Source organism: Pocillopora verrucosa, chromosome 7 (genome assembly GCF_036669915.1).
Source record: "Pocillopora verrucosa isolate sample1 chromosome 7, ASM3666991v2, whole genome shotgun sequence".
In the NCBI taxonomy this organism is placed as follows: domain Eukaryota; kingdom Metazoa; phylum Cnidaria; class Anthozoa; order Scleractinia; family Pocilloporidae; genus Pocillopora; species Pocillopora verrucosa.
The window spans coordinates 10,453,847-10,464,265 of NC_089318.1; positions in this window are offsets into that span (position 1 = coordinate 10,453,847).

Consider the following 10,419-nt stretch of genomic DNA (forward strand, 5'->3'; position numbering starts at 1 on the left):
TGGGAACCATAGAATACGCCACAAATATGTACAAAAAATACTTTTGCACATAAATAATTAATGAAGTTACATTTACCTGTGGTGAAAAGAAAAAGGAACGGCCTAACTTTTACGGAATGTTCAGTCAAAATCTGCCGATTTCTGATTTGAAATCAAACGAAGATTGAGTGGATTTTCTTGACTTGAGTTTGAGTCGAAAAAGAGCATACATAGTATACAAATTCTCAACAATATTAAAAAGAAATAAACATGCCAAAACCTGCTAACTTTACGGTGTAACCAGCCGGTGAGGAACGATGACTCAATCAAAGCAATGTCCAGATAAATTCACTTGTTGGCTCTAATACACTAAACTATGAAGAAAGCGTAGGCAATGATTTGCAGGGTACCTTTTTATGATGTGAATCCAGCAGTCAACTTATCCCTGAAAAACAACGAGGATTCAATCGAGGTGCTCAAACGTTTCCGCATTTAATTTTAAGGAGTGGAAACAGTTATCAATATTGGATCAATATATCCGGAAACTGATGACATATATTCACTGGACCAACGACAGGAAGTCGAACCACGTAGCGTGAAAAGTCGCAAACTGAAACGGTATACTTTCATGTCAGCAGATTTAAAAGCGGAAGCAAATTGCAGGGGTCACATAGGCCTATCAAAACCTTCTAACGATGGACTGCCCTTTACTTACCCGGCGCGTCGCCGTGTGCACTGTAGAGTTATTCATTGATCAAGTGACTCTTTTCATTGCTCTAATTCAACCGCCCTTCATTCAATGATCAAGATAGTTGATTTACCATGCAACAATCGCGATTAGTTAATTTGCTTTTACTTAGGCTACGACGTACATCAAATTTGACCTTTTCGAAAAGCCGGTCTCAAATTACGTACTAACTTGAAAAGCAGTGATTGCGTTTGTCCTTGAGAACCATAGAATATGCCACAAATAAGTACAAAAAATACTTTTGCGCATAAAGAATAAATGAAGTTACATTTACCTGTGGTGAAAAGAAAAAGGAACGGCCTAACTTTTACGGAATGTTCAGTCAAAATCTGCCGATTTCTGATTTGAAATCAAACGAAGATTGAGTGGATTTTCTTGACTTAAGTTTGGGTCGAATAAAAGCATACATAGTATACAAATTCTCAACAATATTAAAAAGAAATAAACATGCCAAAACCTGCTAACTTTACGGTGTAACCAGCCGGTGAGGAACGATGACTCAATCAAAGCAATGTCCAGATAAATTCACTTGTTGGCTCTAATACACTAAACTATGAAGAAAGCGTAGGCAATGATTTGCAGGGTACCTTTTTATGATGTGAATCCAGCAGTCAACTTATCCCTGAAAAACAACGAGGATTCAATCGAGGTGCTCAACCGTTTCTGCATTTACATTTAAGGAGTGGAAACAGTTATCAATATTGGATCAATATATCCGGAAACTGATGACATATATTCACTGGACCAACGACAGGAAGTCGAACCACGTAGCGTGAAAAGTCGCAAACTGAAACGGTATACTTACATTAATGCTATCACAACATGTTATCATAAACTCCAGCAGTGCACTTATCCCTGAAAAACAACGAGGCTTCAAGCAGGGTGCCAAACCGTTCGCCCTTTTAATTCATATATTAATTAAGAGGGGAAAACGATAATCAATTGGAGCAGCCACGTAGCTGAATGGGCTACCCTGACCTGGCTAAATAAAGTTACTTTTTTACCACTATTACACGGAATAACATATGTTCCATTCAATACCCCGACCAAATCAAACCGTGAAGCATATATTGTGAAAGTGATTACCCTAACGTTATTACAGTGCAAAACAAACCGTGTTATTAATCCCGACACTAACCTGAACGACTAAAGCCTTTAGTTGAAATGTTGTCACTGCCGCAATCTCTTTCGCCAGTTCATCACAGCAAAGGGCACACTGATATCAGTTTAAGTTTGGAGCTCATTTGTGGTCACCTCCTTCCAGTTATGTTATGTTTAATTGAAATGTTTATTTCCATACACGGCGCCACAGGCTACAACCTTTAAATACTACTGTGTTTAAACAAAGGTTCTTTTTTGTATGCTCATCTGAAACTCTGCATATTAGGGTATTCACAGAGATGTTTTTCAAGGCTTCTTTCTGTTTTCAAGAATACTTCGAGATAGTGCTGACTTTGCAATGTCGGTATAATTAATTTCTTGTCGCTATACCTTCGATGAAACATGATGCGCAAACACCAGCGCGACTGTTGGGAAAACAATTATCAGGAAAGCGACTGGAAAGGCAAAAAAACATTAACCAGATTAATGGAAATGGTGTGGGCTCTGAAACTTAAAGGAGAGAAAGTCGATCGTGGTAGTGTGACTGAATGGACCTTTCAATAAACACATATTTTGAATATCTTTAAAAAAATTCCCGTCTCTGACAAACAGTGATGTTCATTGATGTGCACATTTAAAACTTTAAATATTAAGAATGTCCACAAGATGTTGGTTTAAAGGCCTTTTTTTTATTTGGTCAAACTCATTTTGAAATATCTGTACCATTAATTTCTTTTTAATTTATGTATATTTCCACTGCCTATTTCAGGGTATCATACCACAGGATAATGAACCGGAAGCAAAAAGAACATTAACTGTAAAGGTGTGACTGAGGATGAAGTTGAAACTAGGAAATGCAACTTAATCGATCTTCCAAAGGAACACATATTTGGAGGGTTCTATAAGCTTTCCCATGCCAAGAAATGATGATAATCGACTAAACTCTACAGTGCTACTATGAACCAAATCAGCCAGACAAATCTTTTTCTTTAATTGAAAAACTGTTTTTTTTTTCTGTATGCTGTACGCATGCACCAAAGTCTTCATGGCGAATGTTAATTCAAACCTTAATGGAAATTTTAAAAAAGCTGGCTTTATGGCGGGGACAAAATGTATTTCCAATTTTTCGTTAGGCAAGCCATAACTTCTTTAGGGAATTATTGACTTCACTTGACAAGATCAAAACGTAACAATTTAAAACAGTTCCCTGAAGAACTTAGGTCATGCCTAACGAAATATTAGAAAAACATTTTGCCCCGGCCTTGATGTCAGCTTTGCTTTTTAACAGCTGTTAATATATAGATTTAGCCAAGCCTAAAAGCGGAGCTCGCATTTTTTTTTCCCGCACGTCTCAAGGGCACAACGCCTTGCCCCGGCCAGGACTAGAACCCGGGTCGTCCGACTCGGAGCCCAGTGCACTGACAACTGGACAAAGCCGTGGCGTTAGCGTGCCCGCGGTACAGTTGACCACTCATGTTAAAAGTAGCACCTTGTACGGTCGTAAGGTCGTACAACCAAATTTTTTCGGCTTGATGGGTTACTACTATTTTGTATAATTATGGGGCTACGCTCTGTGAGCTCCGCTATCATTGTCTCAGATTAGACCGCGAACAGTCTCCTATTTTTCTTAAAGGTAGTGGAGATTTATTGCGATCGTGCGTATCTAGCAAGTATGGAGCGGTGAAGCCGCGACACACGACGGCGTCAGCCCAAGGAAGAAACCTTTGTCCTTTTAATTAAAAATTATTTTTTCTTTCCCGGGCGACCGCCTTTGTGTCTTCGCCGTCCCACACTCGCGCGATACGCGAGACGTCACTAAAAAACCACTTTCTTTAACCCTATTACTTCCAAGACCTGAAAGCTAATTCTCCTAAGCGAGTACTATACATTTCTTTGTTGGCTTTTCCTGAGAATTGAGTGTTATATCAAGACCTTACCTCCTAATTAATAATTTTCTTAATTTTCATTACCTGTCTGCTTGAACTTAGGTAACTCTAACCCCCCCAGTAACTTAAACAAGATCCAATTTCCCATGACCCATTCACGATCAGCTAACTCACGCCCCTGCTAACTCCAACCATTTTTTGTTTCCCTTGGAAGTTTGAGTTAGTGGAGTTCTACATGAACTGTATTGTGCCTTTCAAGAAGATTGAAACTAGAGGAGTAGAGAATAAAACTAGAGATTTTATTAGACAGAAATATGCAGCTGCCAATTTTCATAATAATGGCCTTATAAAAGCAGATTGAAAGAAACAAAAAGGACTAATTCCTCCAATCAGAAACAGGGGCATAACCTTTTAAACCTTCTGAAATGCTCCATGTATATATGGTAAGGTACAAATTTCTTTGGGGGGTTAAAAAGTTCCCAAACCAACACCAAATGGATATAAAACCAAACTAGTTTAGGAGTTTTAAAATCAGTCTGATCTCTCCTGAAAGATAGATCTGCCACCAGTAACGGTAAACGGCAGCCAAAAATGCTTTTTCGTTGAAACATAATGTTGTGTATTAGGGTTCGTTATATACTACTATAGAGTAAAGCGTGTACAGACCAAGTGCTCTACACAACTGCTTTATTAGAATGCCATGAATTTAATTACACACAATGATCTATAAGCATAATAACGTGACTGCGGTCAAAGGTGTGCTAACCAATAGAATAAAGATTATATAACAGCTAAGGTATTTATCCAAATAGGAACAAACACTACACATAGATTCCCAACTCCATGGATTCATGTAAGTCGACATCGACTTTTGAATATTTTCTTGAACGACCAGCAATCGAATGGAATTATCCGCTATGTTTTCTTCCGAGATTATAGGGGACTCGTTTTTTCTTGAGGATGAAGAAACAATAAGTACCGAAGGAAACTATGCAAATCAGCTTCTCCTACAACCTAATGCAAATGAGATGAATAACACACAATTTCACTCCCAGGAGAATACGGCAATTAACAACTGCGGCCAACAGGAATTTGATCTGCTCTTGCAAGAAAGGCCGGAACATTCCAATCGGATACTAATGTTCCATCTGAACTTCAACAGCCTCCAAAATAAATTAGATGAACTGAAACTCCTAAATGATGAGATGAAGTCGCAAATTATTTTTCTCTCAGAGACAAAGATCGACAAGTCCTATTAGAACAGCTAGTTCACCTTAACGGGTTACAACATTTATCGAACAGACAGAAAGAAAGGAGGCGGTGGGATAATAGCCTATTTTGATTCTAGACTACCCTCGAAGGAGCTGAAAGTAAAGAAGAAATACAAAACACTCGAGATTATTGCAGTAGAAGCTAGACTTGGCAACAACGAAGTCATTTTCCTCGGGATATACTGACCCCCGAAGCAGTCGGATCACCAACCAGACCCACATTACTTAGAACGTGTAGGGGAGGAACTGAATGACATTTGCATGTGGGCTTCCCTCCAAAAAACAGATATTTATTATTACAGATGGTCTGAACCTGGAGAGGCTACGATATACCGCTGATAATTGTTAGCGGGCTCGAATTGTCCTTGATTTCTGGCGATGGTATGGAAACCATTTTTGAAAGTGTACTGGACAAACATGTGCCAAAAATGAAGATGAGAGTTAGACAGAAAGATGCAGCATATGTGACGGAAGAATGGAAAGTGGCAATTAGGAACAAAAGGAAATATGCTCAATTGCTTGCCCAAAACCGAACTCTAGAAAACTGGGAGTTAAAAAGGAAATGGCGAAATTTTGCCACTAAAGATAAGAGACGTGCTATTAAAGTTCACTGGGCCCAGAAATCGGATGAACTGAGGAAGAGACCAAGGGATTTCTACAAAACCTTTAAACCTTTCCTAAGTGATAAGAGGAAAGAGGAGACAAAAATTGCCACTAAGATTAACGAGTGAATTGTAACAAACCAGAAAGTAGCGGCAGACGAGCTTGGAGACCACTTTTCAACTGTTGCAAATGCCATTGATGGTGCACAGGTGATGAATTTAGTTGAGAAAGACTTTGAAAAACACCCGAGTGTCGAGAGCATTCGGAAAGCTTATCATGGCCTTCAATTTTGATTTAACGAAATTGGCTCTGGTGGAGAGGAAAACAAACTAAAAATGCTTATATCAAACAAAGCCACAAGGTAGGACGGAATCTCCGAAAATTCTACAGTTAACTGCCAAAGGTCTAGCAACGTCCTTAACAAGTCTCTACAACACCCTTATTAGAAAGGGAAATTGGCCAAACATGTGGAAGATGGTGGAAAGGACCCCTGTTTTCAAGGAGGGAGATAAAACCGACCTACAACAGTACAGTTGTTATCTTGATCTAACACCAAATTCTTCATAACTAATTTACAAGAAAATCTGCACCGGCTAGAAGTGATAATTAACTAATTTCATTTAGGTGTGAGAGGCCACAGTTTCCAATTCAAGTGCTTCAGGAATCGGTGTTGCTGATGTGAATGGAGATGGTTTTATGGAAGCTGTTGTTGCTACGTTTGATGGGTGAGTTGGACTGTAAAAGTTACTTCAATACGGGAAGCCATTCATATGGTATTTATGGTTGAAAAAATAAATCTCTATCAAATCTGTTCTAGTACATGAAAGTTTTGTTTTTTTCTCAGTGAGTCTTTGTGAAACGTGAAGATTATGATGCACTGGTACGTGTAGGAAGAACTCACTTGATAGGAAAGAGCGAACTATTAGAACCTCCGTCCCTTCAATAGGTCTGGATGAAAAATAGGCCCAAGAAATTGCTCAATGAACAAATCAGAAGGGAAAAAAGATACACAAAAACCTTTTTCGTGAAATGGCGATGTATCTCTGACGAACATCTGCTGGAAAAATAAACGGCTTTATTTCTTAAATTGGCTTGTGTCAATCGCATGCGAAATCATTATTTAGCATGTTTACAATAGGGACACGTAATTCAATTTATCAAGCTATAACCGTAACACGTGATGTTCTTAAAACAGGTATCTATGGGTTCTAGAAGGAGACAGTGGTAAGGTACTGGACGGATGGCCTGTCAAATTACCAAGTGAAGTACGAGCCACAGTTCTGGTTACTAAAATAGTTCCTGGAGAAAGTTGTGTTGCAGATATAGTAAGTAACCTTTGAATCGCGAAGATTTTGCCACATTACGAAGATCGCCTACTACCCAAGTGAAGTGCGAGACACAGTTCTGGTCACTAAACTAGTTCCTGGAGAAAGTCATACCTTCTCTCCGTGTCTAAAAACGTGTTTTTTTATGTGAATTTCTATGAATAAAGGTAACCATGAAACATGGATTAGAGCCATGCATCTTAAGGAGAAGCAGGTCAAGTTGCCCCGTGTTATCACTATGTGACAAATTGATCCACATCCTTCCTTAGGTAGTTCCCCTGGTTAATGGCCAGATGGCGATCATACGGGGTATTGATCGCTGCACAGAACTGATCAATGTTCATAAAACTGAGCTGGGGAGTGCAGTTAGCGCTGAGAGAGGACAGGTTTGGAGCTGGTGCTAGGGGCTGATGATGGGACCCTATTGTGTTTAGGAAATGCGCCCAATGCACCGACAGATAATGGAATTTCCGGCGTTTGAGTGGATACGAATTAGCCGGAAATGAAATATTTCTGGACTGGGGCAGTTGAGGTGCAGCATGGGTAGAATGGGGTGCTATAAAAGGGATGTTTATCACGTGGAGAAGCATTCTAGGCCGACACCTCGTCTTGCTTACATTATTTTTTAGTATATGTTTGATTTACTAGTGACAGTTCGAGTTTCGCAGGGGTTTCTTAGCTTGTTTGCGTTTCCTATAATTATTTAGAGTTTTCCGTGCTTTGTTGGAACACATGTTCAGTAAATAAGGGTAAAGACCTTCCAGCCGTGTAGCCTTCGTAGGATGGGCTTTTCAGAGCATGAGCCATGGATCCTAACCAGATTTCCTGCCGAGTTTTCTGGCCTCTGTTCTGACTGTATTCTGTGTAAACTGTCGCTCAGCTCTATTCTAGTTTTTCCACCACATGTTTGAATGTAACAGAGGTTGTTGTATAACGTATTGTTATATGTGCGGTGCTCGGCCGAAACAGCCATACTAAACCTCATGGTTTTTCTAATTCATGTTGTACTGCGCAGTGGAGCCGAAATGGTATGTACTTACTAACAATTTTGTTTCTCGTTTGTCTCACGATGTAGTCACGTGTGATGTAGAGCGATCCACATCACACGTGACTACATCGTGAGACAAACGAAAAACTGAGCTTTTATTGTTATTCACCACGATGAATAACCACAACCTTTTCTACGAAATTTTGTTTCTGTTTGCTTTTGTATCTATTCAATCAAATATGGAAATTAGATATTTAAAAATCTTTATCTAAATTTAATAGCTAAATCGATCAAAGTCTGACTACATCAGTGAAGTTTTTACCCACAATATTGCCTTTAACAACACTCGTGCAACACTCCATGTAAACTTGCACATGAATTGAATCGCTTCATGTATTTAAATTACCAGGGAAGTAAATTGTATTCTTACGGGTGTTACATATCAAGGATCCATAGGAATCATATTAAATTGCTGAAAGAACAGCTTTTTACGACTAATAACTAACACAGTGCATTCTATTCAATGCTGAAGAAAGGGAGATAAATATATGCGTGGCACTATATAGTACCATGCTGGTTACCCAGCACACAAAAGTTTTTCACTGTATCGCAGATATCAAGTATGGAAATTTAAGAAAATTCTTACGTAGATTCATTCATCTAATTTGGACATACGTAACAGAATATTCCAGTAACTTTTTTAGACTCGGCCTAAAGATCAAGATAGTTATCACTGGCTGGCATACTGATTTACTTGCTTACTGACCGCGTGAATAACTGGCTGACCGACTGACTTACTGACTAACTAACAGACTGACTGGCTGACTGTCTGGCTGATTGATTGACGAACGGACGGACGTTCTGAGTGGCTGCCTGACTGACTGGCGAACGAACTAACGGTTTTATCGCCTGAGTGACTGACTGACTCACTGACTGAGTGACCGTATGACTGAATCTCAGGTTCATTATTAATACTGTAACTTAAGAGTATTTTTTTGTAGATTATCATCGGTGGGCAACTCATATTCAAGAAGAGTTACCATTCTCTAGAAATACACACCGAAGGAATTACAGTTCCATCAAAACCGTGCAGGGCTGTTGTATCAGTACAACTTTTCACCGAACATAGACAGTGCTTTCAAAGCTCTCTACATGCACGGTATATCTGTTTGTTATTTAATGGGCGAAAGGGCTATATTGGAAAACATTACGATTCTTGGTCTCGAGAACAGCCCGAGGCCACAGGCTGAGGGTCACATAACGCTTAGTTTTTCCCAGTAAGGATCGATTTTGTGTTGGTAAAATGAAATGTTTGTCTTCATTTTGAATCTTCTCATTAATTTAGACTAAATGCCGTCCGTAAACTGTTTGTAACTCCTCAAATATTCACTACAAGCGACTTTGTAATACTCAAAACTGCTATGTGTTTCAAAGGAAATTTTTGTGTCAAGTCGTCGAATTCAGTTCCAGTCGTACACATGTATGCTTAATTCTCCAAACTTGTGTTTTGTGTGATAAGTTGTTTCTTAAATGAAGTCCGTAAACTTTCTTTGCCAGAGCAAAATTTTTGTAACCAATTTGCATGCAACCTGTACCTCTATTATCTGCTAAAACTTTGGACAAAAAGATGTAAAACTCTTCACAACGGCCATTTGCAGACAATTGAAGCATCGAAATATTAATGATATTGGTTTCAATATATTTGTAAACTATATACTGAGAATTATATCAAAATCACCTGAACGTACCTCACCTCTTCACAACATTTTTACCCAAATGAATTACTTCGGTCCTTTATCACATCGAATACGAGGCGTTTCAAACTTGTTTTATTTTGTCCTAATGATTTCGCTGTTATTTTTGTAAACTCGTTGCCACCGTGTTATGTTTTAAATCTCTTTCTTTTTCTGGGACAGTTTTAATGGCCACTTCAAAGATGACATAGCACAACTGAATGTCTTCTGTTGATTCTTCGTGCGGTTGGACACAAGTGAATGCAGATGTACTGCCAACGATGATAACGGGGAAAAAGCGATCGCAGTACATGAAAATAAAGACGACAGAGTACTTAAACTATGTGTTTAGTTTTGTACCAGCTGTGCCCCACGTTCTCGGTCTCGTTTTGAAACCAGAGTAACATTCAATGCATAAATAACGATATTGTCTTTGTTACGAGACACTTTTTTGTTATCAATCCTACAGTTTTCATTTGCAATCTATTATTTCCTACGCAGATGCTGGGATAGCCGATAAACATACCGAACAAATTATTTAACCCCTAAAAAATGCGACAATCACTTTAATTCTTTCACGAGAGTTCCTTCACTGCAAGTCTCCCTTCAAAGTCTCTCTGATTATTCAGCATTGCTAGTACAGCCAATCTATCAAACAAAAACTAGTAACAAGAGAATATAAACCGTCCCTAAACAATAGAAAAGCAGTTTCTGGCTCCCTAACCAGTCCATTTTGTTTCTTTAGCTGAAAGCTTTATCGCATGATTCTCAAAACTTTTTAAATC